Source organism: Schistocerca nitens, chromosome 5 (genome assembly GCF_023898315.1).
Source record: "Schistocerca nitens isolate TAMUIC-IGC-003100 chromosome 5, iqSchNite1.1, whole genome shotgun sequence".
In the NCBI taxonomy this organism is placed as follows: Eukaryota; Metazoa; Arthropoda; class Insecta; order Orthoptera; family Acrididae; genus Schistocerca; species Schistocerca nitens.
In genome coordinates this window covers 729,588,727-729,613,692 of record NC_064618.1, presented here as the reverse complement: position 1 = coordinate 729,613,692, position 24,966 = coordinate 729,588,727, and the positions used below count along the sequence as shown (strand labels likewise).

At 46.0% G+C, this 24,966-nt stretch overlaps 1 non-coding gene across 1 annotated transcript; it reads right to left on the bottom strand.

Moving 5' to 3' along the window:
• Nucleotides 1-856: 856 nt before the first annotated feature.
• On the bottom strand, nucleotides 857-929 carry Trnav-uac (transfer RNA valine (anticodon UAC)). Its single transcript has one exon. It is a non-coding gene; the product is annotated as a tRNA-Val (tRNA).
• Between the last annotated feature and the right edge of the window lie 24,037 nt (nucleotides 930-24,966).

The following is a 24,966-nucleotide window of genomic DNA, read 5'->3' as shown; positions in this document are numbered from 1 at the left end:
AGAAAGTTTCCCACACCTACATTATCTTTAACAAATTAGTTACATTATTGAAGAAAAATTATTTTCTTTTTGTCCAACAACACAATTCATAGCGGTGGGTTTCCCATTTTTCATTGTAAAAAAAAAAAGAATAAAAAAAAAGTGGTCTGGGGTGCTGCAGTCGTGGACTGTGCGGCTGATCCCGGCGGAGGTTCGAGTCCTCCCTGGAGCATGGCTGTGTGTGTTTGTCCTTAGGATAATTTAGATTAAGTAGTGCGTAAGCTTAGGGACTGATGACCTTACCAGATAAGTCCCATAAGATTTCACACACATTTGAACCTTTTTTTTTTTATAGCGACATGCTGCGACCCCAGCAGCACATCTCTGAACTACTTCGATGTTTGTTGTGATGTCTAACTAACAGCGGAATAATACTCCATAATGTGTCACACTAGCGTCTTGCGTACGATTTCCTTTGCAGATGATAATTAACGGTTAATGAGAACAACCACAACTGTACATACACATTTATTGTGTCACGACCGGTTTCGTTCTTTTAGATCATCAGGTTGTCGAGTTGTGCCAGCGTCAAGTTGTGAGATGTCTAATTGCCATAACGCTATGTTGGCACAAAACTGCAACCGTATGTTGCTCTAAAAGAACGAAATCGGCCGTGACACAACAAATGTTTGTGAATACAGCTGTGATGATTCTCTTTCATTGGCGAACGATATTTTCGCAGTATCCTGCCAAGGAATGCCGTTGGTTTTAGATGCGACTGGTTCCCACGCACTGCATGTATATCATGGCGATCTCTAGTTCTGACTCGTTAACCAGGTGAGCAATCCGTTTGGGGGACTATGGGAAAAAAATGTGCTGGTTCCGCTCGGGATCGAACCGGGGACGTCCTGCGTGTAAAGCAGACGTGATAACCGCTACACCACGGAACCACAGTGGGACAGACAGCCTTCATTTCTTAAGTACACTTGTGCGTCATTATGACGACAGCTGAGACCGTTATCAGTTCGGATAGAATCAGGCCAAATGCGACCTCTAGAGAACATGCGTGCTTATCGGCCCCACGCCCGTATTTCAAAACATATCCTTAATTTCATCTTTTTGTGACTTGCACACTATGCAAATATTGTGTATGAGACTCATTTCCATTAGCGTGTCCAGTTACATGAGAAAGGCATACGTATTATTACAACGACAAAGGGGAAACGAAACCACTGCTAATATAAAGGAGCTGTCTGTCGTAGCGCATTAATGTGCAGCTGTTCGTCGACCTTTAGCTACGTTCTTTGGTGTGGCAATTATCATCAAGATCGCTCTCTCCGTGGCAGCGGACAAGCAGTTTCGTTCAGATGTGTTCTCGAGTCCCACCAGAATGCAGAAACGGCAGAGTTCTCGCTCACCCTCACGAAAAATAACAAGCAGCACCACCCTCAGTGGAACGAACAAATGTAGACTAAGTGGTCTCAGACAGGTCACCCTCTGCAGACGATCACGACTAAGTGAACATATTTGAAAATAAGGCAATTAGCAGCATAGTCTCGCACCGTTTGTGATGGACCACGTTCTGCTTGTTACTTTTGTGAAGACGAGCGAGAACTCTGCCGTTTCTGGATTCTGGCGGGACTCGAGAAAACATCTGTGCTAAACTGCTTGTCCGCTGCCATTGAGAGTTCGAATGTTTGTTTGAACTCAACACAGCTTTACTAGACATAGTTCTATTGATTATGGCATGCCATTACCTTCCTCCGACCTTTCAACTGGTAGCCTACACTTTTTATGCAGATTCCGAACCACCACGCAGATCGGCATTATCATGTTTACAAACACTGCCAGAGATAAAATAAGTCAAAGTGACAGATAAAAATCCTGAGACCGGCCGGCGATCGAACCGCAGCCTTCTCACCACGAACAAAAAGTTTTCTAGCAGAGCACAAGAACACGTCAATAGAAAACTGCTTGTCCGCCGCCAATGACAACATCTATCTTAATGGAACCTGTCACAGCTCCAAGTCGAACAGCAGCCGCCCAGTGACATTTCCCTTAATAGTGCGAGCAGACAGATGCCTGCAGAGACCGTGTAAGTATTACGATAAACGTGTTCGAATACAGTCCATACGTTTAGAGGCTACGATGGCACATTCGTAGCAGACGCAGTACAAGTTTTTTCAGAATTAGTTTATGTAATTAGCATGTGTACCGTAGTGTTCCTGGAACCTTTCGACGCTGTTGACTGGAATGCACTCTTTGAAATTCTGAAGACAGCAGGAATGAAACGGATGGACCGAAAGGATAAGTGCAACTAAAACAGAAACCAGACTGCATATACAAGAGTCGAAGATCCATTAAAAGGAAGCAGTAGTTGAGAATGGACTGGGACAGGTTTGTAGCCTCTCCCTGTCGTTATTCAATCTGCACGTTCATCAGGCAGTGGAGGACCATTCGGAAAGCTAGGAGAAATTTAAAAAGGTGCTTTAGATCAGGGAGAAGAAGTAAGAGCTGTAGAGTTTACCAATGACATAGGATTTTAACATCAGTAGAACGTAATAGACATAGCCTTGATAAGAGGTTATAGTATGAAAATCAAGTGCTCCCAATGGCAACAGGGGGCGGGACAGGAGGTATTATATGGTGATCACAGCATGAGGCTACAGAGTGTAGTTGGACTGCTTAGTCGACTATTAATTCACAACAGAGCTACATTGGTAGAGTTGTTGATACAAATCACAGCAATGGCAACGTAAAAAAAGCAAACATTGGATTATATTTATAGCAACAGTTGCCGAAGCTAACATTTCGTCAGATAGGAACCCAAGGAATTTCTCAGAGTGAGAAAGAAGTGGAAGATGAGATATAAGCCTTGCTGCAAGATGAGTCAGTCGAATGTGTGATGTCGTACACGTTCGACTTTGCGGACAATGCGCATGAGGGAGAACAATGACAATGATACATGCTTAACAAGTGAGAGTCACACAAAAGCAGGGGTCGAACCAAATAGTTCATCATTCTTGTCGGACAGAAAGCCGCAAATACCGTCTCCAGTGAATCGTAGTAAAGGACAGTCGTTGTCCAAGGAGCGGGTACTAAACAAAATTTTGAATAAGTCAGCAGTAATATGACCGTGTAGTGCGTAAGAAACACTACGGGTATTCAAGCAAGAATAAGGCGCACTTGTTACGAAATCTGGTGTTCGGGTGTTCGTGCGTTTCAAGGATGCGGCCATACAATAATATACAGGATGTGCCTGATGGAGTGACCTACTTCGTTACGCACATCAAACTGCGCGCGTATAGGTTACAGTGATTTCAAGGGAAGCAGTGGATAGTTGTACAACTTCGGACAGTGCTACAGTAATGGAAGACGTAAGATAACGAAATTTCATATAAAGTGTGAACCTGACGATGCACAGCAAACTGTGGAATGGGCCTCAAAATTTGTAGATGAGACAAATAAATTTATCCCATCGTTCAGTAAGCAATTTGTTCAGCTCCGACCAACCGGAATTTAAAGAGAAATTGCATATGAAAGGAACCCTGGAAATCGGAGGTACCAAGAGTTGTATTAAGGTCAACGAACATTAATGCCGTATCGCTTTCTTATACAATTATGCCGACTGTTAATCTGGATGTTTAAATTGGCTAGATAATTATTTATTGTGCTGCGAGAAGTTGGAGGTGCTCCGCCCCATACGATTCTTTCTCGTGTGCTTAATCTTCCAAGGGTAGTAGGAAATATTTACGTTACATCAAGCGAGAGTGGGAAACTCAATGTAAGAGAACTACAGCTACAGTATGAGCACTGCTTTTGGCTAACAGCTGGTCAAAGTAACTTGCTGTTGCTTGATTCCTGGTCTGCATGTAAAAATCATGCTGGCCGGTGTGGCCGAGCGGTTCTAGGCGCTTCAGTCTAGAACCGCGCGACCTCTACGGTCGCAGGTTCGAATCCTGCCTCGGGCATTGATCTGTGTGATTTCCTTAGGATAGTTACGTTTAAGTAGTTCTAGGTTCTAGGGGACTGATGACCTCAGATGTTAAGTCCCATAGCGCTCAGAACCATTTTTTTTTTTTTTTTGTAAAAATCATATTCCCTTAGAGAAAACTATCCGTCCTGAAATGTATGCGTCATCGCAACTCATATCACATCGAAACACTAGACAAATTCAACCTCTATATGTTTGTTTTTTTTCCGTGCCTATGTAACATTTTAGAGCACGATCTGCAGCTGCGCCTTAAAGGATAGCCAGTTTCACGATAACCTCCACGACAAACTGCTTCGCGTTTGGATGCATGCCATCATATTCCATCATTTCTCATCACCCAGTTACACCGATATCACTCTATATGCATTCTTTAATAGTGGATACCTAGGTGAACGTCCCGCACGGTTTGTAATTGAGTTGGCCTTAGATTTTGATAGTACAAACCTTTATGATCACTATGGCGTGCTATTTTTCGTCCGGAGTTCATGGTGCAAGTTAAAGGTGTTTTGAACGTATCTTGAACGTCGACGATGTCCATTTTGTGAAACCTAATACTTAGATCGCTTGGTAGGTTGAACTCGGCACCTTCCGGACAATCATTTTCTGTCGCCCTCCTGATGCACATGGTGAATCATTAGCAGCTAATATTTTTCCTGCGATATTTTTTAGCACAGCACTTTCAGATGTGCCTTACTAAAGACCGAACTTGCGAGTTCGCAGCTCGTGGTCTAGTGGCTAGCGTTATTGCTTCTCTATCACGGGGTCCCGACTTCGATTCCAGACCGGGGCGGTGACTTTCTCCGCCCACGGACTGGGTGTTTGTGTTGTCCTCATCACTGCATCGTCATTCGGGAAAATTGCAAAACTGGACAGAGTAAAACTTGGGAATTTGTACGGGCGCTGATAACCACGTATTTGAGTGACTCACAAACCAAATATCATCATCATTAACTTGCGATCTCACACTCAAGGGGTTCCTTGTGAGAGAATTGTGTTACGAAATGAGATACTAAAGGTAAGAGAAAGCTTTAATTTGGACGGCAAAATAATTGATGGTGGTCGAAATAGAGAGGCTACATCATCCAGAGGGGCAATAACAAGAAAAGCATTTCTGTAAAGACAAATTTGCTAAGATGGTATTTGCATTTTGAAATATGGTACTATAGAAGGATGCTGAGATTAGATGGACAGATCGGTTAAGTAACGAACGAACGGTGAACCAGATTAACCCAAAATGATTAAAAGAGGACATCGGTTGATATAACAGCCTGGGGCATAAAGTAGTAGTCTATATATATATATCCGGATCCCGCTCCAGCTACTGCCGGGTCTGGGTGCTGACCAGTCCTCTCCATTTGGCTCGGTCCTCCCACATCTTTTCTTCCTCCACTTGCTGCCAGGTCACACCTCTCCTTTCCACAGATATTCTCACTCCCATTTTCCACCGTGTTCTCGGGCGCCCTCTAGGTCTTTTCCCATCCATCTTTAGTTCTTCCATAATTTTGGGGAGTCTCTGCCCATACATCCTCTTAATATGTCCATACCATCTCAATCTCTTTTTTTTCAGTTTCGTCTCTCATACTTTCTTGTTTAAGGTCCTTTCTAATCTCTACATTCCTTACTCTGTCCATTCTCGTTTTTCACTTAACTGCTCTGAGAAATTTCATTTCCCCCTGCTTGCAGTCTGCTCCAGTCCCTTTCTGACATTGTCCATGTTTCTCCACCATAGGTGACAATAGTGAAGTAATAATTCTTATACATAAGGAGTTTTGCTTTTTCTGAAATTGATTATCCCAAATCAGGTGTTTTATTGTTTGATTGTGGCACCATACACAATCATTAACTCTGCTCCAGGGAGGTAGGGTCCCCTTCCCTATTCTTCCACTGGGATAATTCCTGTCTGGCGCGTCCACGTCGCGGGGGTGGGCATCCTACGCTTCAGTAGGCCGGAGTGCTAGGATGGATGAGTTCAGGCAGGGACCCAATCCCGTGGGGTATAACACGGAACCCATACCCAGGGTTACGGGTGAAGATCTTAATGGCAGCAACGGCGACGGCGGAGAAGGAAGACTTCGGAACTGCGTAGCTGGCAGATGAGGCAACCCTCCTTTCTGGGGATTTAATTAGAGGGAACCACTGCCTTGTGGTGAAGGAGAAACTCCAAAGGCTAAGGGAGACAACCCCAACAGAAAATCCTTTCTTGCGTTAGGCCTAACAAACCAGTAGGAAAGTCTTCATATATTGCTTTCAAAACACATAAAGTAGTAGTATCTTTGGTAATGATGGGAAGCGCCTCTCTCTGTCTGTCTGTCTCTCTCTCTCTCTCTCTCTCCGTGTGTGTGTGTTTGTGTGTGTGTGTGTGTGTTGAGAGGGGAGGGGGGAGGGGGGAGGGCTTGACCAAGGTTTGGCAACAGAAAGCAGGTTCAAATGTATGTAGGTCGCAGTAATTATGCAGATTATACCGAGCGAGGTGGCGCAGTGATTAGTACACTGGACTAGCATTCGGGAGGACGACGGTTCAAACTCATGTCCGGCCATCCTGATTTAGGTTTGGCCGGCCGAAGTGGCCGTGCGGTTAAAGGCGCTGCAGTCTGGAACCGCAAGACCGCTACGGTCGCAGGTTCGAATCCTGCCTCGGGCATGGATGTTTGTGATGTCCTTAGGTTAGTTAGGTTTAACTAGTTCTAAGTTCTAGGGGACTAATGACCTCAGCAGTTGAGTCCCATAGTGCTCAGAGCCATTTTAACCATTTGATTTAGGTTTTCCTTGATTTCCCTAACGATTCAGGCAAATGCCTTGATGGCTCCTTTGAAAGCGCACGGACGACTTCCTTCCTCATCCTTCCCTAATCCGATGGGACCGATGACCTCGCTGTTTGGTCACCTTCCCAAATCAGCCGACGAACTACGCAGAGTCCTCAGATGAAGAGGCGTGCTCAGGCAAGACCAGCGACGACCGGCACATCAAACCCGTCTGCAGACTCAAAGCCACATCTATTCCCTGACAAGAGGTATATTTTTCTTCTTGAAAATGACGTGAAGTGTAAATCCGGAAGTTCGTCTTTAGACGTCTGGAACGTATTGAGGCACGGTTAGAGAACCACGGTGCGACGCTTTCGCAAGCAGAGCGGCCTCCGTAGATGCGCCGGGTACGCAACGTGCTCTGGTCGCACTGTGTGATACGCCGCCGACAACAGAGGAATGCGCCGACCACTCACCGGCAGGCGTCTATCTGCAAACCGAGACCACTCTCACGGCCGTCATTCCCCACACTCATGAGGTGGACGCTTTCCTCGCCGACTCAGCCACTCCTGGGCTGTTGGACCTCTGCAGTGTACACGCCACAGGGATTCCCCCGTCCGATTCTTAACGCAAGGTTTCTCGATAGAAAATGGCTCTGAGCACTATGGGACTCAACTGCTGTGGTCATCAGTCCCCTAGAACTTAGAACTACTTAAACCTAACTAACCTAAGGACATCACACACATCGCTGCTGCCGATCGCTAACGTCTTTAGGTCGTTGTATCGTACTGAACAGAACGTCTTGGATGTCGGCCTTCTTCCGTCCTTCTTTTCCTTTCGTTATACTCCTAAAACAGGTTCCATAATTCCTTCTTACTCAGTATGTGCCGAAGCTGTATCTTCGTCCGTTGCCAGTTTCGTCGAGTATTCCGTTTTCTTTTCCCACTTCCCTCAGCACCTATTAGTTTGTTGTTTGTTTACCCATTTTATCATTTTCTCTACCCTCCATACCCACACTTCAAAAGCCTCCACTCTCTTCCTGGTTTCCTTTCTCGCGGTTCCAGGTACGGCGCCGTACAGTAAGATATACCATACGAGCAATTTAGCAACCTTTTCCTTTACACCTTTTCCATGCTGTAGTAGTAAATCCTTCTCTCCTTACATAATTTTAATCTTGCCATTGCTACTCTCGACCTAATGTTTTGCTTTATCTTCTATTGTTTTCCATTCTACTTCCTAAACTAAACTAAACTCCCTCTGAACATGCCTTGAAAGGCCCAACGGTACCGACCGGCCGCCGCGTCATCCTCAGCTCACAGGCGTCACTGGACGCGGAGATGGAGGGGCATCTGGTCAGCACACCGCTCTCACGGCCGTATGTCAGTTCACAAGACTGGAGCCGCTACTTCTCAATCAAGTAGCTCCTCAGTTTGCCTCACAAGGGCTGAGTGTACCCCGCTTGCCAACAGCACTCGGCAGACCGAATGGTCACCCATCCAAGTGCTAGCCCAGCCCGACGGCGCTTAACTTCGGTGATCTGACGTGAACCGGTGTTACTTCTGCTGCAAGGCCGTTGACCATTCTACTTCCTACCTACTTAAAATCTTGCGCATATCAAATTTATTTCCATTTAACCTTTTTTTGACCTTTTCAACGCAACATGTCGTAATTTTTGGAGTTTAGTTTAATGACTACTAAATAAAATACGTCAGAGTGGGGATCTATTTAAGATACTGATTGTAATGAGAACCTCTTAACAGACAGAAAGCAGCACCTTAGGTCTAGAAACACTGTCATGTCGTAACCACACTGACGTTCAAATCCAGAAGAAGCGTTGTTACTGATGTACAACACTTATAACTGAAAGCAAGTTTATTAGTGATACTAACGTACAGCCAGAACACAGTTGAACTCCTGGACGGAGAGTACAGCTACTTATAAAAACATGGAATATTCCAGAAGGCTGGTATTTATAGACACATCAAATATTCCATAACATACAAATATTAAAAATGTCAAGAACACTCCAGAAACGATAAATACCAAATAACGAAATGTTGCTGCTGGTTGGGTTTGAAATACTGACCCGCACCACGCCAACCAGCAGTACTACACACTAAGCCATACTGCGGGCGGCATGATCCGCATCAGTATAATTCGTTAATGACTTAATATTTTTAATGAGTGCGATTCCAGTTTTTTTTGTAGATGAGGTGGTTGTCTACGGATAAGTATTCTATCATAAAATCTTTATTCACTCATATCTACGCAAAATAACATTACGGTGCAGAAACTGATCACTACTTGTGCAAAACGAGAGACATATGAGTTACGATGTTCACAGAAAATAAAGATGTAGCACTTTTCTGCTAATTAGTTAACTGTTCGGTTCTGACATTAATATGTAACTTGTAGAACAGAGTGACAAAATAAGTTGTTATCGAACAAAAGGCAGCTGAGGCGTACAGAGTGCAGTCGACACCAGAAAGGCATGTATGAAACTGCATTAAGCCAGCCGAAGATATTCAGAAATCCGAGATGCATTTTGGCGAAGTGACTAGTTGCCATATGTTTTTGAATGGTAACGGGTAAAATAAGTACAAGAATATTCGCTGGGAAATTTCATCCATCAGGGTGTGTTTCATTGATGTTCTACGCGGAACATTTGTCTTCCACAGGACGAAGTTTCATATTGGAATAGCATTCGAAAGATAAATGTGAGTTGTGATTCTACCGATCAGGACACCGTCTCACGCATAAACGTTGTAGGTGGTAACAGGAATCGATGTCTCAAGAGTGTGTAAGCAATCGTTCTGTCGTTTCCTCAACAACTAAACTGAAATTTCTGCTGACTTTTAAAGGCAGCTACTGTTTCACAGCCTCTGGATTTTCGGAGCAACATCGTTGCCTCGTGAAGTGAATGTTCAGGATAAGTGTCATGCCTCGGTCACGGGTGTGGCTTAGTAACAATGAAAAGAAGAACACATACGATTGTGCGATCACGCTCAACCTACACTAACTTTTGGAAAACTGTAAGCATTGGTGAAGAAGGGGTACATTTACAGTTAGTGAACAAGGAAAGGAGACAATCAGATGGCGACGAGGAACTAATTGGGGCAATGTTTTAGTCAAATCTGAGGCCGCTAATGTCGCAGTTTCGAATCCTGCCTCGGGCATGGATGTGTGTGATGTCCTTAGGTTATTTAGGTTTAAGTAGTTCTAAGTTCTAGGGGACTGATGACCACAGATGTTCAGTCCCATAGTGCTCAGAGCCATTTGAACCATTTTTTGAGGCCGCTAATAACTGAAGCTAGTATCTCAAGAACGAGTATCTGACGATAGCGTATATTTGCTTATACGACGAATAATTTATGTTAGAAAAACTATAGTATGTACTGGTTATTTAAGTCCTTTCCATCTTCAGCTCCTTGTCAGGCGATAATCGCATCCAACTGTGTCCGTATACTGTACTCGATCAATTTGCTATTTAAGAGTGCAATGTTCTCCAAAGTTCCTCGCATCCGCTGTCTAGAGCAGTAAGTTGCGATGACGCGATGGAAATCCGGTTGTAACCAGTTCGATTTCTAATAGCGGGAGCAAATTGCATTGCCACGATTTAGCTGCTGATGCGGGTTATGAAAGGAAGCGAGAAGAATAATGCGAAATAAATACAGTTTCTGATTTGTACTCTATACTTAGTGTTGATGTACTAAATTTAGAATTTCTTGTAATACTGGGAGATCGTTACTCAGAGTGAATACAAATTTTCGCACGATGTCATAAGTCCTGCATACTCAAGCTGCTTTAGCAAAACAGGAGGCTTTGGGAAAGATGCAGGTGCGTGATGTGGGCACACCACGTTAATCGTGAGTCGATATCATACTGTCTTCCAACTACATCTGGGGAGAAAGGTGCCAGTAAGCAACACCGTGATATGCCAGGTGACATTGCTAGCCCAGCTTGTGTCATCCAAACGTTAGATAATGTGGCAAACTAGAGTACGGATGATATCCTGAGAGACGTAGTCTTGTATTAGAGACATATTTCATCTAAGTATTGTAATAATTTGTATATGACACCATGATCGCCTTTTGACAGTATCATTATTTGTTTGTACAACAACAAAAAAATGGTTCGAATGGTTCTGAGCACTATGGGACTCAACTGCTGAGGTCATAAGTCCCCTAGAACTTAGAACTACTTAAACCTAACTAACCTAAAGACCACACAAACATCCATGCCCGAGGTAGGATTCGAACCTGCGACCGTAGCGGTCGCGCGGTTCCAGACTGTAGCGCCAGAACCGCTCGGCCACCAGCGGCCGGCTGTTTGTACAACCCACTATTACAATTTCGCCTGTGTGGCCATATCAAGTGGAAATAATTGTGAGTTAGTACATCTCAGAATCTAAAAATCACCAGACATATTTACATGTCATCGTCACATACGTTAAGGTGGGTCTTTAATGAAAGACGCAGCTTATGGATGCAATCATCTGACATGTCATGGTCCTTGATTGACGTGACGATGACATGGATACATGTCAAATGATTTTTAGGTTTTGACATGTGCTAAAGCTCAATTATTTCAAGTTTATAATGGCCTCACGGTCCGAAATTGCAATAATGGGTTGTACAAACAAATAATTTTCCACTCAAAAGGTGACCATCATGTCGTTTATAAACTTTTACGTGACTGTGAACCCTAAGTACGAGGAATCAATCATACTGTAATAATTTTACAGCTGGCGGTAGAGAAAATTTAGTTTCGGCAGTAAATGTAGTATACACTATTGAGCTGAGGACCACCCCTATAGGGACACCATGGTGTATTCTTTGTGGACCTACCATCTCTTCACTCAAAATAAGATAAAGTTTCTTACCATGCAATGTTACCCATGGAATACTACTTTTTACTTTAGTACTATTTATCAAACAATAGAGCAAGATCTCCATCCTTAAATACTTAGAAAAATTACTGAAATAACGTTGATGCTGTTTTGCGTAGCAAATAGTATCCCATTGTCAACCACGTATAGTGAGAAATTCTATTTTTAATCAGTAATTCATTTATTCAGTATCAATATTGTGTATTGAGAAACGTCATATTCAACTGTAAATCTATGAGATATTGCACCACCCATGTCTTACATCATAAGTTGATTTCTTTGTTGTATATTCTGCAGAAGTCTGCAGGTAGCGGCTTTAGACTGATGACTTGTTCTTGGCTACCCGATAGCCTATGATACTGTACGACGCCGAGGGATAGTAAACAAAATACGATATAGCGGAACGTCCGACCAGGAGCGTGACTGGGCTGACGACTTTCTTGCAAACAGAAGTCAGAGCCTCGTTAGAAACAGAGAGACAACGTCAGACGCTGAAACTGCGTCGGGTAATACCTCAAGAAAGTAATAGGAGGGCTGCTGACTGTGACACGCCTAACGACGTGGTAGGCGTCGTCTGTGATACTCTAAAGCTGTTTGCAAGCGAGGCAGTTGTATACGGAGCGGTCGCGTCGATAGAAAACCGCTAAGAAACGCAGGAAGTTTTGGAAAAGACACCTCTTGGTGACAAGCTTGCCAGCTGACTGTCAACATAAGTAAGTGCCGTAAGTGCCACTCAGTGCGCCTGAACAGAGAAAACGGCTCTATGGTTCAAATGGCTCTGAGCACTATGGGACTTAACATCTGTGGTCATCAGTCCCCTAGAACTTAGAACTACTTAAACCTAACTAACCTAAGGATATCACACACATCCATGCCCGAGGCAGGATTCGAACCTGCGACCGTAGAGAAAACGGCTCTATGTTGATGCCTTCGCTATTAGCAACTACTCTTCGGGCACAGTCACAATCGTGTTTCTAATTGCCACGTATTTCCTTTACCAGTTGCATATTCTTCGTTACTTAGAACACCACATATCTTCGAAACAGTAAGACCAGAAAATGAACTTGTAACCAAATACCTAATTCGTGAGAAATTAAAAGCTGCGAAATTCAGTAAAAATTGTCCGTTCTTGTACAATAACCCAAGGAAGATTACAGTTAAAGGAGCTAAGGGAGAAAAACGGAAAAAACACGTGAAGGGAAATCGGAATTTATAACGCTGGAGTACCTCAGAGATCGAAAGACACAATTTGAGCGAGGGAGGTTGCTTTAGGTAAGCCTGCAGGCTTTTGTGGCCGTTCTCATCGAGGGTAGAAGATTCTGTGTTGTCAGACTGCTTCATGTACCTCTACAGTTTATTCCGATACAGTCGATATTCCGACCCCTTTGCTGTGGATGTCTTCAGTGTCTTCTAGTGTTCCCGGTACGCTGAACACTTTCAAAAAGCAATGTCGCGCTCACGTATAAAATGAGGTTTTCCCGCGCTTTTTCTGACAGTTTGCGTGAAAGTTATTTTCTTTTTTTCCGACTACTATTGGTGAGTCATCGCCGTCGAAAGGTTAGCGAAACCGACAGAGCAAGAGAAGCGGAATGTTTATCAAAATAGTAGCCGGCAATTTTTTATCCAATAACATCACCTCTTCTCACAAGTGGACGCGACGTTGCTCTCTGACAGTGTTCATCTACATCTACATCTACATCTACATGGATATTCTGCAAATCACATTTAAGTGCCTGGCAGAGGGTTCATCGAACCACCTACACAATTCTCTATTATTCCAGTCTCGTAAAGCGCGTGGAAAGAATAAACACCTATATCTTTCCGTACGAGCTCTGATTTCCGTTATTTTATCGTGGTGATCGTTCTGCCTTATGTAGGTCGGTGTCAACAGCTAACGGGAAACGCAAGATCCTGAAGGAGATTCCAGCAGAGTGCTCAAAACATCGACCGTGTGAGAAGAAACTAAAATGTAACATGACGCGGCCTAACAACCTAGCAGATTTTGCTTTCATTTCAGAGGGCGACAGTCTGAACACAATCCCTGGGGAAGTGAGGTGTGGTGTGCATCTATACCTACGTGCATAATCTGGAACCCAGTGTACAGCGCATGGCGGGGGGTACAACGTACCAATCTCTCCCTTTTTCTGACCCGTATCTTCGCGGGGTCGTCATGTTGTTGTGGATTCGGCAGTGTTGGTGACAGAGGGTAGCCGGATGCCCGGGGCGAAACTGGTGTACCCCATCTGTCTGCGTCCATTGCTGTCGCTTGTGACATACACTACTGGCCACTAAAATTGCTACACCACGAAGATGATGTGCTACAGACACGAAGTTTAACCAGCAGGGAGAAGATGCTGTGATATGCAAATGATTAGCTTTTCACAGCAATCACACAAGGTTGGCGCCGGTGGCGACACCTACAACGTGCTGACATGAGGAAAGTTTCCAACGCATTTCTCATACACAGACAGCAGTTGACCGGCGTTGCCTGGTGAAAGGTTGTTGCGATGCCTCGTGTAAGGAGGAGAAATGCGTACCATCACGTTTTCGTCTTTGATAAACGTCGGATTATAGCCTATCCCGATTGCGGTTTATCGTATCGCGACATCGCTGCTCGCGTTGGTCGAGATCCAATGACGGTTACAGAATATGGAATCGGTGGGTTCAGGAGGGTAATACGGAACGCCGTGATGGATCTCAACGGCCTCGTATCACTAGCAGTCGAGATGACAAGCATCTTATACGCATGGCTGTAACGGATCGTGCAGCCACGTCTCGATCCGTGAGTCAACAGATGGGGACGTTTGCAAGACAACAACCATCTGCACGAACAGTTCGACGACGTTTGCAGCAGCATGGACTATCAGCTCGGAGACCGTGGCTGCGGTTACCCTTGACGCTGCATCACAGACAGGAGCGAATGCGATGGTGTACTCAACGTCGAACCTGGGTGCACGAATGGCAAAACATGATTTTTTCGAATGAATCCAGGTCCTGTTTACAGAATCATGATGGTCGGACCCGTGTTTGGCGACACAGCGGTGAACGCACATTGGAAGCGTGTATTCGTCATCGCCATACTGACGTATCACCCGGCGTGATTGTATGGGGTGCCATTGGTTACACGTTTCGGCCACCTCTTGTTTGCGTTGACGGCACTTTGAACAGTGGACGTTACATTTCAGATGTGTTACGACCCGTGGCTCTACCCTTCGTTCGATCCCTGCGAAACCCTACATTTCAGCACAATAATGCACGACCGCATGTTGCAGGTCCTGTACGGGCCTTTCTGGATACAGAGAATGTTCGACTGCTGCCCTGGCCAGAACATTCTCCAGATGTCTCACCATTTGAAAACGTCTGGTCAATGGTGGCCGAGCAACTGGTTCGTCACAATACACCAGTCACTACTCTTGATGAACTGTGGTATCGCGTTGAAGCTGCATGGGCAGCTGTACCTGTACACGCCATCCAAGCTCTGTTTGACTCAATGGCCAGGCGTATCGAGGCCGTTATTACGGCGAGATGTGGTTGTTCTGGGTACTGATTTTTCAGGATCTATGCACTCAAATTGCGTGAAAATGTAATCACATGTCAGTTCTAGTATAGTATATTTGTCCAAAGAATACCCGTTTATCGTCTGCATTTCTTCTTGGTGTAACAATTTTAATGGTTAGTAGTGTAGTTTCCGAAATGCTAACGAATTGTGTGTCTGATGCGGGACTTGGGTACCAGCCCGGTATTGACATAGGCGGATATGGGAACCGTCTAAAACCCACATCTACGCTGGCCGGCCCCCGTCGTTATTCCGCCAGGCGGTTTCGATAGAGGGCCGGGTCTCCTCCCCGAATCCCGGGAACGGCGTGCTATCACGCACGTCTATCCAGGCCGGTCGTATGGAGTACCAACATTCTTTCATATTCCATTCCTTCATTGAAGCAGAGAAAAATGACTATCTTTATGCCTCGATATGTGCCTAATATCTCATTTATGATGGTCCCTACGCAAGATATTTGATGGTTAAAAGTAATAGTCACACAATCTTCTTCAGACTCCCGAGAAGGTTTGCAAGACTTACGTCGTCTCTTTTCCATGTATTCCGATTTCTGCTACACTTTCGTATTGGCGACACCGCCCTGTTGCGATCCTAGCACGCGTCTCTAAATTCGTTCGATGTCTGTTGATGCGCCTACTTGATAGGGACGCAAAACACGTTAGCACTGGATGGACATAAATGTTGCCGTTGCCGACGGCACATCTGCCGGCCTCCAGGAAAGGCAGACATTTCACGCCGCTGGCCAAACTTCCGGATGGCCATCAACTCGCTAGTGCTCCGTCATACGAAGCGGCAATTAAGCCGTTCCGGAATGTAGTTTCACACGGCGCCTGCCTGACTGGCGGGACAGCCACACACATCGATCTTTTTCCTGCTGCCGCCTGCCTCGCCTTTTCGTTTTTTCCCGCAGCCTTCCTTGAGCAGAGCCGGCTGCGCTGGCAAGAAGCGGACGCATCGATAACGAAGTTTGCGGCGGCGGCGGCGGCGGCGGCGGCGGCGAGCGTTTCTGCAGCGGGGCTCATTATCCGGCGAGGAATGTTAATAGCTCGCACTCATTCAGAGCATCGCTTTTTTTTTGCGCGCGGATAGTCGGGAAAATTATTTCTGGATGGGTGCGCATTCGCGTCGGGTTTCAGTTCCGCGTTTACTACTCATAAATTGCGCCATACTTATCTCTCCTCCGGCCGCGCGGATTTGTTTTGGAAACTCGACAACAGAAATAAAAAGAGTTGCGTTCATTGCTTTAATAGCGAACATCTTCATTAAATGTACCTTCAGCGTCGTAAGTCGGCAGTCTCAGATTCGCCGCCCTATCAGTGCTAGGCAGTAATGTTGTTCACAAAAAGCACTCGCGGCGCAGTTTATCTACTGTTTCGCTCACGGAAAAATCTATCTTCATAGTTCCGTACTTCGAAGAACAGCAATATTAGCAACAAACGAATGATACCATCAGGACTATTTCTTTCAACTTCCGATGGATCGCAGTATTAAAACAGTAGTGAAAATCCGTGGAAACTTTGCACAGATGTGTTGGGCCGAGTTTCAAGTATGCCCGTCTGTTGTGATACGTCGCATTTTTCAGTTCTGAGCGCACAGTGAGCATCTAAAGATGCGTAGAAAATATTATGTCCATGATTCACTTTCACTCATAACTGTGCTGCAGATGCACACTCTCTGAAATTCCTTCCTTAGGTTGAGTTCTATGTAGACTTACTTTAGCGAGGAATGCTCACTTAGTGTTATTGTACTTCTTCGTATCTTCGAGCGTTATGCGTTTGTTTTGCTTTCTGTGTAGCAAAAATCCTTCATTTCGTCTACTTCGCGGCCCTCAGTTTTGATTCAAGCTTTTCGGTAATCTCGTTTATCCTACTCATCACTACTGTCGCATTTCTTTGGTTAACTCTCAAGCCATGCTCTGTGCTCAGTAGACTGTACGTTCCATTCAACTCGTTCAGTAATTCTTCCGCACTTGCACCGAGGACAGAAATGCTGTCAGCAAATGTTGCCATTGATATATTTTCACACTGAATTTTAATCCCACTTCTGAAGTTTTCTTTTATTTCCGACATTACTTCTTCGATGTAAATCATGAACAGTAGGAACGAAAGGTAGCATCCCTGCCTTACATCCGTTTTAATCCGAACACTTGTCTGTTGGTCTTCTATCCCCCTTGGTTCTGATGCATATTTTATATTACCAGTCATTCCCTATGGCCTATAAACATTTTTTCTGAGAATATCCAATACTCTGCTTCAATTTAATAACAATTTTATTTGTTTGTTGAGTACGCGCTCGCGAATCAGTGACGCAATACACTGAGAAGGCCAAGGTTTTGTAAGATACAAACTATAAACTAGGTATAGATCTATAGTAAGAAATTGTAGGAGAAATTAAAGAAATGTAGTTTTTGTACACTGAAGTGAAAAATGTTGTGGAATACCTCCAAATATCTTGTCAGGCCCCCTTTTGTTCAGGATAGTGCAGCAAATCGACATGGCATGAACTCAACAAGTGGTTGAAAGTCCCTGCAGAAATTTGAGCCGTACTGCATCCATAGCCGTCCATAATTGCGGAGGTGTTGCCACTGCAGGATGTTGAACACTAACTGACCTCTCTATCATGTCAGATAATGATCAATGGAATTCATGTCGGGCAATCTGATTGGATAAATCATTCGCTAGAGTTGTACAGAATGCACTTCAAACCAGTCGCGAACAATTATGGCCCGGTGTCATGGCATTGTTGTTTGGAAACATAAAGTCCATAAATGGCTGCAAATGGTCTCCAAGTAGCCAAACATAACCATTTCCAGTCAATGATCGGTTCACTTGGACCAGAGGACTCGTCTATTCCACATAAACATAGCCCACACCATTATGAAGCCATCACCAACTTACGAGGTGCATTCAAGTTCTAAGGCCTCCGATTTTTTTTCTCCGGACTGGAAAGAGATAGAAACATGCGCATTGTTTTAAAATGAGGCCGCGTTCATTGTCAATACGTCCTAGAGATGGCAGCACCGTACGGCAGATGGAATTTTACCGCCAGCGGCAAGAATGAGAACTGTTTTAAATACTTAAAATGGCGACGTTTTCCTTACTTGAACAGCGTGCAATCTTTCGTTTTCTGAATTTGCGTGGTGTGAAACCAATTGAAATTCATCGACAGTTGAACGAGACATGTCGTGATGGAGTTATGGATGTGTCGAAAGTGCGTTCGTGGGTGCGACAGTTTAATGAAGGCAGAACATCGTGTGACAACAAACTGAAACAACCTCGGGCTCGCACAAGCCGGTCTGACGACATGATTGAGAAAGTGGAGAGAATTGTTTTGGGGGATCGCCGAATGACTGTTGAACAGATCGCCTCCAGAGTTGGCATTTCTGTGGGTTCTGTGCACACAATCCTGCATGACGACCTGAAAATGCGAAAAGTGTCATCCAGTTGGGTGCCACGAATGCTGACAGACGACCACATGGCTGCCCGTGTGGCATGTTGCCAAGCAATGTTGACGCGCAACGACAGCATGAATGGGACTTTCTTTTCGTCGGTTGTGACAATGGATGAGACGTGGATGCCATTTTTCAATCCAGAAACAAAGCGCCAGTCAGCTCAATGGAAGCACACAGATTCACCGCCACCAAAAAAATTTCGGGTAACCGCCAGTGCTGAAAAAATGATGGTGTCCATGTTCTGGGACAGCGAGGGCGTAATCCTTACCCACTGCGTTCCAAAGGGCACTACGGTAACAGGTGCATCCTACGAAAATGTTTTGAAGAAGAAATTCCTTCCTGCACTGCAACAAAAACGTCCGGGAAGGGCTGCGCGTGTGCTGTTGCACCAAGACAACGCACCCGCACATCGAGCTAACGTTACGCAACAGTTTCTTCGTGATAACAACTTTGAAGTGATTCCTCATGCTCCCTACTCACCTGACCTTGCTCCTAGTGACTTTTGGCTTTTTCCAACAATGAAAGACACTCTCCGTGGCCGCACATTCACCAGCCGTACTGCTATTGCCTCACCGATTTTCCAGTGGTCAAAACAGACTCCTAAAGAAGCCTTCGCCGCTGCCATGGAATCATGGCGTCAGCGTTGTGAAAAATGTGTACTTCTGCAAGGCGATTACGTCGAGAAGTAACGCCAGTTTCATCGATTTCGGGTGAGTAGTTAATTAGAAAAAAAATCGGAGGCCTTGGAACTTGAATGCCCCTCGTACACAGTGCATTGTTGACAACTTGGGTCCATAGCTCTGTGGGGTGTGCTCCACACTCGAACCCTACCAACAGCTCTTAACTACTGAAATCGGGACTCTTATGACCAGTGCACGGTTTTCCAGTCGTCTAGAGTCCAACTGATATCGTCACGAGCACAGGAGTGGCGCTGCAGGCGATTTCGTGGTGGTAGCAAAGACACTTCCGTGGTCGTCTGCTGCCACAGCCCATTAACGGATCCGTTCGTTTTACGTGCCCTAATGATTGCTGTGGCTATATAGCACTGTGTTGCATTTCTGTCAACACTGACAACGCTACGCAAGTGCTGCTGCTCTCGCTCGTTAAATGAAAGTCGTCGGCCACTGTGTTGTTCGTAGTGACAGATAATGCCTGAAATGTGATATTCTCGGCACGCTCTTAACGCTTTGTGGATCTCGGAATCTGAAATCCCTAGCAATTTCCGAAATGGAATGGCCCATGCGTCTAGCTCCAACTACCATTCCGCGCTCAAGTCTTGTTAATTCTCGTCGTGCGACCATAATGACATCGGAAACCTTTCAGTATGAATCACCTGAGTGCAAATGACAGTTCCGCCAATGCTCTGCCCTTTTATATCCTTCTATGCGATGCTACTGCTATTTATGTATGCGCATATATCTGTCCCATGAGTTTTGTCACCTCAGTGTATACATAATCTCAACTCTAGTCCGACTCTTCACTATATCTGCTTGCACACTATTGTAAGCAGGGCAATCATCGGTCCTAACGTGTGGTCGTATAAGCAAAGCTTTAGTAGGCTCGCTTCAGTAGGAGGTTAACCAACAGCCATTATCGTTCAGTGCAAAAAAATCTATCGTATCGTGGGAACACAGCCGATCTCGGTGTAATGACTCTAATAGGCTCCTGTCGGTGAAATGCTTGTATTGTAAATAGCGAGCTATCAAATTCTTCGGCAAACAGCTTGTCTGTGTTCCTTTCAACGTCTCACGCCTCCACTGGCCGACAGCCAGAGAGAGGGGACCGCGAGGAGCCGTAAGCTGTAAGCGGTGGCCGTAATTGCAGCGGCTAGCGTGGACGTGGAGGTGCGCCCAGCATCTGCGGAGGACGTGGACGCGACATTAAGCAATTACTCCCCAGGTCACGTGCACGTGCGTAACGCACCGCACCGGTCGCTCACGCACTTATCCCACTACCGCTGCAGCCCGCAACCGAGCCGCGAGCAACGTCGTGTCTTCCGCAGCATGTAGATCGTAGACGTTCCCAGGGCGATTCACGCTCACGTTGCCAAGGCCAAAGCAGCCATAACGACCAGCCCATACAAAGAAAGAACGTATTATAAATCAATACAAGGAAATTCCGAGTACAGTTCCTAACAGCTGGTGAAATTACAAATCTAATGGCCACAATCACGAGTCGACTGTATGTACACCGTGGTACCTTGATGATGTTACAGACTTTCAGGGACGACAGAGAAGGGTAAATATACCTATCTGAAGTAGAGGACCCTGCCGCGGAAACGACCGAACTGGAAATTATAAGTGAAAATCATTCTCACGCTTTTGACGGTGTAGTACATGTATCGCCACTGCTGTTGCTAAGACTGCTGGAACATTGCTACTGCTATTCGTCAACGGATCGGATATTCTTCCAAGATGTGGGAGCCCAATATCTGACGGGCGTGAACACGTGGATCAGACATTCCCTCAAAAGTGGATAGGCAGAGGAGGCCCCGTTTCGTGGCCAGCACGTTCACCTTATCTCACCCCACTTTATTTCTTCTTGTAGGTGTTGTGGATTGGCAGGAGAGCCAATCCGTATGAATGGAGGAAGCCGAAAGGCACGCGTTTAAGCTCACGCAGGCTGGCGTGAGGTCTGGAACAGGACAAGGAAATTAGAACTTAGAAAAAAGGACGCAGATGCTGGAAATACTTAACTTTAATCCATTAATGTTGAACGAAGCTCTTGTCTGTACATTATTTACAATATCAATAGTAACTGAATAATGGCGCCTTGCTAGGTCGTAGCAAATGACGTAGCTGAAGGCTATGCTAACTATCGTCTCGGCAAATGAGAACGTACACTCCTGGAAATGGAAAAAAGAACACATTGACACCGGTGTGTCAGACCCACCATACTTGCTCCGGACACTGCGAGAGGGCTGTATAAGCAATGATCACACGCACGGCACAGCGGACACACCAGGAACCGCCGTGTTGGCCGTCGAATGGCGCTAGCTGCGCAGCATTTGTGCACCGCCGCCGTCAGTGTCAGCCAGTTTGCCGTGGCATACGGAGCTCCATCGCAGTCTTTAACACTGGTAGCATGCCGCGACAGCGTGGACGTGAACCGTATGTGCAGTTGACGGACTTTGAGCGAGGGCGTATAGTGGGCATGCGGGAGGCCGGGTGGACGTACCGCCGAATTGCTCAACACGTGGGACGGGAGGTCTCCACAGTACATCGATGTTGTCGCCAGTGGTCGGCGGAAGGTGCACGTGCCCGTCGACCTGGGACCGGACCGCAGCGACGCACGGACGCACGCCAAGACCGTAGGATCCTACGCAGTGCCGTAGGGGACCGCACCGCCACTTCCCAGAAAATTAGGGACACTGTTGCTCTTGGGGTGTCTGCGAGGACCATTCGCAACCGTCTCCATGAAGCTGGGCTACGGTCCCGCACACCGTTAGGCCGTCTTCCGCTCACGCCCCAACATCGTGCAGCCCGCCTCCAGTGGTGTCGCGACAGGCGTGAATGGAGGGACGAATGGAGGCGTGTCGTCTTCAGCGATGAGAGTCGCTTCTGCCTTGGTGCCAATGATGGTCGTATGCGTGTTTGGCGCCGTGCAGGTGAGCGCCACAATCAGGATTGCATACGAGCGAGGCATACAGGGCCAACACCCGGCATCATGGTGTGGGGAGCGATCTCCTACACTGGCCGTACACCACTGGTGATCGTCGAGGGGACACTGAATAGTGCACGGTACATCCAAACCGTCATCGAACCCATCGTTCTACCATTCCTAGACCGGCAAAAAATGGTTCAAATGGCTCTGAGCACTATGGGACTCAACTGCTGAGGTCATAAGTCCCCTAGAACTTAGAACTACTTAAACCTAACTAACCTAAGGACAACACACACAGCCATGCCCGAGGCAGGATTCGAACCTGCAACCGTAGCGGTCGCGTGGTTCTAGACTGTAGCGCCAGAACCGCTCCCTAGACCGGCAAGGGAACTTGCTGTTCCAACAGGACAATGCACGTCCGCATGTATCCCGTGCCACCCAACGTGCTCTAGAAGGTGTAAGTCAACTACCCTGGCCAGCAAGATCTCCGGATCTGTCCCCCATTGAGCATGTTTGGGACTGGATGAAGCGTCGTCTCACGCGGTCTGCACGTCCAGCACGAACGCTGGTCCAACTGAGGCGCCAGGTGGAAATGGCATGGCAAGCCGTTCCACAGGACTACATCCAGCATCTCTACGATCGTCTCCATAGGAGAATAGCAGCCTGCATTGCTGCGAAAGGTGGATATACACTGTACTAGTGCCGACATTGTGCATGCTCTGTTGCCTGTGTCTATGTGCCTGTGGTTCTGTCAGTGTGATCATGTGATGTATCTGACCCCAGGAATGTGTCAATAAAGTTTCCCCTTCCTGGGACAATGAATTCACGGTGTTCTTATTTCAATTTCCAGGAGTGTATTTTGTCAGTGAACCATCGCTAGCAAAGTCGGTTGTACAACTGGGGCGTGTGCTAGGAAGTCTCTCTAGACCTGCCGTGTGGCGGCGCTCGGTCTGCAATCACTGATAGTGGCGACACGCGGGTCCGACGTATACTACCGGACCGCGGCCGATTTAAAGGCTACCATCTAGCAAGTGTGGTGTCTGGCGGTGACACCACACTAGGCCCACGTGAAAAATGGGCGAGTCGCCTGTCGAGACTAAAGATGATCGTCTGTTACGAATTCTCGCTGCCTGCGACATTGTTCACACGACACCGGAGATATAAGAACGACTACGACAGAACTTCGTGCGACGATGCCGTGCTTGCATTGACACTGGGAAAAGCCACTTTGAACAACTATTGTGAATGTAGCAGCTTGTTAAACTTCTGTTGGAAAATGGAATTCATTATTACTGTACATCAGATTTACCTGTAGTGCAGAAATAACAGCTGCAAAAATGTAAAGTATGAAATTAGGACCGACTAATGTATACAGGTAGTGGGTTAATATGTATAAATATAATAATTGAATAAAGAATTTTTTTTAAAAAAAAAGGGCAGAATACGACGCTGCGGTCCGCAACGCCTATATAAGACAACAAATGTCTGGCGCAGTTGTTAGATCGGTTACCGTTGCTACAGTGGTAAGTTATCAAGATTTAAGTGAGTTTGAAAGTCGTGTTACAGTCGGCGCACCAGCGATGGGACACAGCATCTCCGAGTGAGCGATGAGGTGGAGATTTTCCCGTATGACCATTTCACGAATGTACCGTGAATATCAAGAATCAGGTAAAACATCAAATCTCTGACATCGCTGCGGACGGACAAACATCCTGCAAGAACGGGACCAACGACGACTGAAGAGAATCGTTCAATGTGACAGAAGTGCAACCCTTCCGCAAATTGCTGCAGATTTCAATGCTGGGCCATCAACAAATGTCAGCCTGCGAATCATTCAACGAAACATCATCGATATGGGCTTTCGGAGCCGAAGGCCCACTCGTGTACCCTTGCTGACTGCGGAACACAAAGCTTTACACCTCGCCTGGGCCCTCAACACCGACATTGGACTTTTGATGACTGGAAACAAGTTGCCTGGTAGGACGACTCTCGTTTCAAATTGTATCGAGCGGTTGCACGTGTACGGATATGGATAAAACCTCGTGAATCCATGGACCCTGCATGTCAGCAGGAGACTGTTCAAGCTGATATGGGACCCCTGATACGTCTGATATGTGACACGTACGTAAGCATCCTGCCTGATCACTTGCATCAATTCATGTCCATTGCGGACTTGGGCAATTCCAGCAGGACAATGCTACACCCCATACGGCCAGAATTGCTATAAAGTGGCTCCAGGAACTTTGTTCTGAGATTAAACACTTCCGCTGACCAACAACTCCCCAGACATGATCTTTATTGAGCATATCTGGGATGCCTTTCAACGTGCTGTTCAGAAGAGATCTCCACCCCCTCGTACTTTTACGAATTTATTGAGAGCCCTGCAAAATTCATGGTGTCAAATCCCTCCAGCACTACTTCAGACTTTAGTCGAGTCTATGCCACATCGTGTTGCGGCACTTCTATGGTGCTCTCGGGGGCCCTACATGATATCAGGCAGGTGTCAGTGTGTCTTTGGCTCTTCAGTGTATTTCAGGATATTGAGGAGTATTCAGCGGGAATTCTGACCGTCACGATCAGGATTCGAAAGTTGTGGCCTTTTGATTTAGCGCTATACGAGGCTAAGGAGGCACTTGAGTAGATTTTGGCTTGTGCCTTTCGATTCGGCCGTTTTCGGACGAGGGTCCATTACCTCGAATTCACAGAATCATCAGGGAATCGCCCTGTATACTGAGTAAGCACATAAAATTAATA